General features: G+C 29.2%; 1 long non-coding RNA gene across 1 annotated transcript; it reads right to left on the bottom strand.

Moving 5' to 3' along the window:
- Nucleotides 1-2,051: 2,051 nt before the first annotated feature.
- Nucleotides 2,052-2,838, bottom strand: LOC140885215 (uncharacterized). Its single transcript, XR_012150840.1, has 3 exons — nucleotides 2,807-2,838; nucleotides 2,473-2,573; nucleotides 2,052-2,179 (listed from the first exon to the last, which is right to left on the bottom strand). It is a non-coding gene; the product is annotated as an uncharacterized lncRNA (long non-coding RNA).
- Nucleotides 2,839-6,412: the final 3,574 nt, after the last annotated feature.

Consider the following 6,412-nt stretch of genomic DNA (forward strand, 5'->3'; position numbering starts at 1 on the left):
ACTTTGAAATAGATATCTAAGGTAAACAATAAAAATCATTTTGGTAAGATAAAGAGACAATTAAACCAATATTATTACATTTTTAAAAAAAAATTATCTAGATAAAGAGACAATTAAACCAATATTATTACATTTTTTTTAAAAAAATTATCTCACATAAAATTAAAATTGAACATATATAAACAACTATGTTCGTGTATTTCAAGTAAGATAAATGTGTTAGATTGTGAAAAAACGGGAGGTTGAAAAAAAGAAGCTATATTTTGATAATTCAATTATATTAGGGGGTGTTTGCAATATATTGTGCTTTTGTAAAAGTGATTAAGAGAGTGTTTGCAATCACTAAAAAAAAGTGATTGTTAGCTTTTGACTTAAAAAAAAACATTTTTGTGTGTTTCTTAAATCTAAATTATGTGTTAGCTTATGTTTAACTTAATTAAAATCCAAAAGCTAGTCATGTGGTGATTATGATTCTTTAAAAGTGATTCTAATAAGAAGGTCATTGTTAAAATCACTCTAATCACTTATTTATCAAACACTACCAAACTTTGATTTTTAGATTTTCACATTTGTTTTCAAACACTACCAACTTTTGATTTTTCTTAACTTTTTTATAATCTATAAATTAATCACTTCTACAAAATCACAATCTATTGCAAACACTCCCTAAAATTGTGTGTGGTGGACCAACGCTATATTGGTGATGAATTTGATCTGATGTATTACGGAAAAAGCTTTCTGACGACTTGCACGCTTTACACATAACATTGAGACTCTGAAACTATATCTATATATATATATACTTTAAGAAATATGCTTCTTTTTTTCTTTTTCTTTTTCTTTTCCTTTTTTTTTTTAATTTGGGGAGGAAAGTGTTATAATTGAATAGACTTTGATATAAAATGAGAAATTCTTTTGTGTGCATTCGTTCAAGCCTGCGTTTTCTATGTCATCATCGTCCATATTCACATTCAAATATTAAATTATAAATAATTGGTATATATAACCGTAATTTCATTGTTGGTCTCACCAAATTAATTAAGAATAATATGCTAGACACTATTAACCTTTTGCACTCGTTCTGTTCATATGAAAATTGAAATATTTTTATCTAAAATTGGTAATTTATTGTTACGATGGCTTATTTTCATATTCTTATTATTTGGAGTGATAGATCATAGACTTGTTACTTAAAATTTTAAAATATAAAAAAAAATATGATTTAATTTAAAATTGTAAATAAAGATTGTATTGAAGGATATTATAATCATATTTCCAGCTATAAAGAGCGTAATATAACCAAATCCTCGTTGCTAGCAATTTTCAAAAAAAAAAAGACAGATTTGATATTAAAAAAAAAAAAAGCCAGTTAAAGACTTAAAGTGCTAAGCTAACGCTATTTTGGCCAATTTCTAGTTACTGTTCACTAGCAAAAGTCGAATACAAAAGCATAAAACCTCTTTTAAACAAGTTAAAAAGACAATACGTAATAGGTTTGAAGCATAATCAAGATACCAAACAACAAGCTTACATGCTAACAATCCGCTTCTTTAATGGCCATTTCCTTGGAAAAGGCATTTCTAGAAGCCATCACCAGTCCAATTCACGGGGTAATTTTTTGTTTGGTCCATTCGTCTCACGGCGGTCTCCTAAAAAACCTATTTTTATAATTTTAATATTAATCGTAATATCTATATAAACAAAATTAAATTTATTTATTTGTGTTTTTTTATATATACTAAAATTTTGTGAACCTTTTGCTAAAAATATTATTTTTTTTTTTGAATCAAAATTTTAATTGTCAACATACAAAAATATTGTGTGAGTTTTTTTAAAGTGAATTACGATTTTGTTATACAAGGATAGACAGTAGATGGAGAAGCATTTGAATGACAAAATTCATAATAAAGTTCAACAATACAAAATTAAAATATTTTGGCGCGCGACAAAGTTCCTATCATTAATTGATTCCAGCACATGATAGTATTTGCTGGAGGAGAGTTTCTGAACCTGGTAGGACGACATGCCATCATAATATTATATCCGTGTTCCTTCAAAGTCTTCATTGTCGGCCAATAACCAGTGTCGCCTGATACGATCAGGATATTAGCTGGGCTGCTGTTCACTTGGGCCCAAGTCCTGAAGTCCACCAACATCTTGTGATCTACGGCATCTGGCCCTATATCAAAGGAATGAAAGGCACCAAATTAAAATCAATCTAATTTTTTTAAAAAAGAAAATGTATATGAAAATATAAATACATGTGTGGTCAACGTGTGACAATGTTATTCCACTTAGGTTTATGGCTGTTCTTTGTGCTATTGAGATAGAATTGATGTTGGTATATGCCTTGATGGATATATTGTTACTATTATATCCCAATTGTCTTAAACATTTAACTATGTTACAACTTATTTGTGACATAGCTAGTACGGAGGATGGAATAGGATAATTTTCCAAATCAATCCAGACAAATATTTTTGCATCTTTATCTGCTATCTGCGTCATTGGCAACCCGCTTGTATGCATAACTCCTCCTCCGCTCGAACTTGATGCCCCGCTTGAATCCATATCTTGTAGAAATAAATCAACAAAATTAATAAATATGTATATATATATATATATTAATAAAGAACATAATAATCTTTCAAACACATTCTTCGAACAAACAAAAATATATTTTAGAAGAAACGTTAATATGAAACATAAAACAAGAATCATGGTAATACTAGCAAAACATAATAGAGAAAAAGAACATAAAGAACTTTCAAATACATTTTTCGATCATCGATCTTTTCACTTTTACCTTGTATTCTTTAATAATTTATGACAAGAATTGAAGTCAATCAAAGATGTTTAGAATGAATATTAAATTCAACCGTAAGAACAATGCAATATATTAGTGTATGAAATCGATGCTCCTCTTTATAAATAGTTGGAACTACACGTACAACTATGTACGACTTGACGACTCATCCCTGGCCCTCTTTATTTGTTATGCTCCATGCATGGAAGGCAAATTCATGATGTGTTGTTTGTACTTTGTCCTATCACATCATCACATGTGCATGTCATATAAATTAAAGTTAGTTGGTAGTACTTAGACGCAATACGTAATAGGTTTGAAGCATAATCAAGATACCAAATAACAAGCTTACAATGACCATTTCCTTGAAAAAGGCATTTGAGAGCTCCGAAACATTAACTAGCCCATCAAAAAATGCAGACCCACAACCGCACGGGGCGGCGGACTGGAAATTAAATTAGGAGAGCTGGGACGAGGGGAGTGTGTGAAAATCTCTGAAATCGTGAATTCACGTACGAAATTATTTCGATTTTATCAAAATTTTATATATTCAAATACCATATATCGATTCGAGTTGGAGCGCCTGCAAGTGAGAATCTACCATGGTTTCCCTGCATGTTGATTTCCATATGCGATTAATTTAGGTAACAAATTGACTAATCCTCGTTTTTCAAATTAAGCTGCCGGAAAGCTAGCTTATCAATTTCACATGTTCTCCATTTCTTCTTTCATGCATGAGGATACAACCCCTGGCCCTCTTAATTTGTACGTTACGTTAATTTATGTGTTGTGTTACATCATCACATGTGCATGTCCGATAAACTTATTGGTAGTACTAGACACAATAAATGAGTACAAGAAGGATCACACACAAATTAAAGGGGTATGCAAATTAACCTTAAATTAAAGTGGACTTCTCCCAGTTTAAAAGACAACAATATCGATAATATTGTCAAAATATATTCTTTTTAATTTGAAATATAATATATCTCATAAAATCATATGTATATATGGTAAAAATTTAAAAATATAAATCTTATAAGAAACTTGGAATCATATAATTAACATATTATGAAAATTTGTGAGAATAGAAGTTTGAGACGGATCAGTTTTTTGGATCTACAAACAACTATGGGAAAACAAATCACAAATTTTTTAATTCAAAGTAAAAAAAAAATTATCTTCTTTGAAAATATTGACCAAGTGAATTAAGGAAGTGGGAAGTATTGATGGACATGGATTTTTATAGGGTACTTCTTGTCTTGTTTTACATGAAATATCTTATTAATTAATTCTCTCTCTCAATAATTTTCAATCTTCCCCACTATTTCCATTTCTTTTTTTTCTTTAATCATTTGCACAAAAATTCTTATAATATATCTTATGAGATATTTTATAAGAAAAATCTTCTATTCAACCCGGTTTATAAACAATTTTTTTTGTTTTTATTAAAAAAGAATTGCATTTCATTATAAGCAAAAATTAAATCGATCGATATCACGTACATACATTTATAAGATCGTCTCACCAGAATACTTGCTCAATCATTTAATTAGCCCTCTCCCTTTCCATCTTCCACCACCAATCATCCTCTTTTCAATTCTCAAAACATTTAAATTTTATATACGACATAGAGGCTGACATAACAATTATTTAATTTTTACATTTTTTTAAACTATGAATCAAATATATATATTTGTCAAAATCCCAAAATGATTCCATACATTGCCCGAGTGAGTCAACAAAGTTTTGTATATGATATGATGTTTGTAATATTATTTTAAATGTAAAATTTTTTATATAATTAAGATCCCAATTACTAAAATCGCGTGTAGTAGACCTACACTATAGTGTCGAATTTGATCGGGTCTATTACGGAAAAAACTTTCTGACGACTTGCACACTTTACACGTAACATTGAGACTCATATATATATATATATATATATATATATATATATATTATGGTGCCCTACAATTATGCCCAACTCTGTGTCCATTATGTATAAGTCAACTCACCAATTGTGGTGATCAACTCACATATTGTACATGATGGGCACGGAATTGAGCATAGTTGTTGGGCACCATCATAGACGAATCCATGTATGGGCTGTGCTAGACTATAGCACAACCCTTCTTTCTTTTCTTTTTTTGGGTTATATATATATATATATATATATATAAATAATTTAAAAAAAAATTAATAGTGTAGTAAATTTTAAATTTTCTATTGTTTAAAATTTTTCTATAAAATTCATCTTGGGACTTCGGCTTCTCAAATCTTAAATACAGATAGAAATGAAATATCTTTTTTGTTTCAGATTAATTTTTAAAATTATAATAGTTGTGTGATATGAATCTAATAAAATGTGATATTTTTTATGATTTGAGAGAAAAATATATTAATTGAATAATAAAATTATTTGTTTTTGCATTAAAATAAATTGTTGTGGTTGAAAAAAAATGAAACTTTTGAGTCTTATTTATTGTTATATTATTCTAAATTCATGAAATTTTCAAATGAGTTTCAAAATATATTATAAATAAAATATATTATGTTTTTTATAATAATATATAATTTATTAAATTAAGTTCAAGTCCACCCTATTTTTAATTTCTGGATCCGTCTCTGGGCACCATAAAAGAACTCATATATATATATACTTGAAGAAATATGCTTCTTTTTTTCTTTTTCTTTTTCTTTTTCTTTTTCTCTGGGAAGGAAATTTTTATAAGGGTAAATGATTTAAAAATCTCTACCAACCCTTCAAACTTTATCTTAACTCCTTAACCACAATTTTCTTTATTTCAACTCCCTAGTAGTCCCCATTTTTGAATTAAATATTAATTAGTAACTAATCCTTTGTACGTGGCTTTGTTAACCTATCGAACCAGTCCCGGCTATGCAAGACTATCAGTTATGCAAGGTTTCCAGCCGATATACTCCGAATTAGGTCCAACATGCTTCCGTAAGATGAATTAAATTCAAATACCTCTTTGACCAAAATATCGTCGGGTCATACCTGCCGAGTTTTACAAAGTGCTCCTCACACCCCAACCACGCAGTCGCAATAGATGGTTTCTGCACAAGCTCCTTCAACGACACCCAGCACAGCCTTAATTCATTTTCTACCTTAAGGAGTATGATATATAAATTTAATTATAAAATATGAGCATGAAAGAACAAGAGGCTTTAAGAAAATTATTCAGACATAATATTATTACATAAATCAACTCCTTTGAAGAGGAGAAGACAACTTGTTTAGCTACTTATAGTAGCTTTGTTCTTGAAATACATGAAAGAAAACTTAATACAATAGAAAGAGAAATATTACAACAATTTATTTGTAAGAAAACTGAAGGGAATGATCGATATCTTCAGCTTCCTTGAAAGTTTGTATTTATAGCTGAGGTTCCACTCGTTTCACCGAGAAACTTCAAGGAATCTTATAGTTGTCTTGTATTTCTTTATGCCATTATTGATGACATCTTTTACTAGTGGAGGAGGCAGCTGTCTTGTATTCTTTATGCCATTATTGATGGCATCTTTTACTAGTGGAGGATTCACATGCCTGCCACTTTTTTTTGACTTTATTCTCCTCACATG

This window comes from Henckelia pumila, chromosome 2, assembly GCF_033568475.1.
Source record: "Henckelia pumila isolate YLH828 chromosome 2, ASM3356847v2, whole genome shotgun sequence".
NCBI classification, from domain to species: Eukaryota; Viridiplantae; Streptophyta; class Magnoliopsida; order Lamiales; family Gesneriaceae; genus Henckelia; species Henckelia pumila.